The following is a 1,545-nucleotide window of genomic DNA, read 5'->3' as shown; positions in this document are numbered from 1 at the left end:
CTTGATTGAGAAGGATAGTTTCGGTGGGCATATTGATGAAGATGCTCATGTCCATCTAAAGAAGTTCAAGAACAAGGTTGCCATGATGAAGCGGAATGGAGTGTCCGAGGACACTTTGAGATTGAAGTTATTTCCGTTTTCTCTAACGGAAAAAGCGGATCGTTTGTTAAATGTGCATGCTCCGGACACATTTACTACATGGGATGCCTTAACCAAGGCGTTCCTTGAAAAGAATTATCCTTCTTCAAAGACCGCTATGCTCTGGAATGAGATCCAAACATTCCAACTAGAAGATAAGGAGCCCTTGGGAGAAGCATGGGATAGATACCAAGATTTGATTGCTAGTTGTCCTCACCATGGAATACCGGCTTGGTATATCACTCAACCATTTTTCCAAACACTATTACCAAGAACAAAAGAAATGGTGAATGCCTCGGCGGGGGAAAGTTTTGACCACCTTGGAGAAACCGATGGCACTACTATGATCAAGAAAATGGTGGACTCTGAGGCAAACTATGGCACAAGAGGGAATATCTTGAGAAGAAGTAAGCACCCTTCCGAATTCTTAGTAAATGTGGAGACTAATGCTAAGCTTGATATGCTCAACAAGAAGTTTGATGAGTTGAGTAAGAAGAAGCAAGTGAACCAAACTACCATATCTCATGGGCCATCCATGGAGGAAGTAATGCAAGGATCAACATGTGAATCATGTGGAGGGATGGAACAGACTTATGAAGTATGTGCAAACAACCATTATAACAACTTTGATGGGAACAATGTGCAAGAGTTTAATGCTTTCCAAGCATTTAACAACTTCTCCAACCGTCCACCTAGGCCCTCACTCAACAACAACCCAGGGTCCAACCAAAGCTTTGCTAACCTACCTCAAGCATACCAAGAATATGGGGGTAACCAAGGGAAGCAAGGTAATCAAAACTTTTACCAAGGAAACCAAGCCAACCAAGGGTTTGGTCAAGGGTTCAACCAAGGATACAATCAAAGCCAAAATCAATGTTTCAACAACAACTATCAAGGATACAACAATAATCAAAGGTACAACCAAGGGCAAAATCACGGATCTAACCAAGGGTACCAAGAGAACAACCAAACTTCCAACTTTAGAGATCAAGTGTAACAACCCCATACACTAACACCCATATACACTAAGGTGCCTTACCAAGACCACCTAATGGATGAGAATGCTACCATCTCGGTTGCCCGAGGTAAAGTATATCAAATATACCATTAAAGAACATACTTTAAATAAATAAATTAATGTGTTACATCAAAAACCAAACTGAGAAAATACGGTACAAGTGTTCCAAACTAAAATCCAACTGAATAAATAAAAATATCATGACACAACACCGGAAGACTACTAGCTGACTCGTGGTGACTCATCCCCAGCTAACCCTCCCACATCCAAGCCATACCTGCTAAACAACTGCTCACCATCCCCGAATGGATCACCACAATTTTCAAAACAATTAAACGAGGTCAGTTATTATACAACGACATAGGATAATACAACAAAAAGTACACAGT

General features: G+C 40.8%; 1 non-coding gene across 1 annotated transcript; it reads right to left on the bottom strand.

Annotated features, from left to right (window-relative positions):
- Positions 1 to 256: 256 nt before the first annotated feature.
- On the bottom strand, positions 257 to 363 carry LOC141650169 (small nucleolar RNA R71). Its single transcript, XR_012546219.1, has one exon. It is a non-coding gene; the product is annotated as a small nucleolar RNA R71 (small nucleolar RNA).
- Positions 364 to 1,545: the final 1,182 nt, after the last annotated feature.

This window comes from Silene latifolia, chromosome 3 (assembly GCF_048544455.1).
Source record: "Silene latifolia isolate original U9 population chromosome 3, ASM4854445v1, whole genome shotgun sequence".
NCBI classification, from domain to species: domain Eukaryota; kingdom Viridiplantae; phylum Streptophyta; class Magnoliopsida; order Caryophyllales; family Caryophyllaceae; genus Silene; species Silene latifolia.
This window is presented reverse-complemented; position numbering and strand designations above follow the sequence as displayed.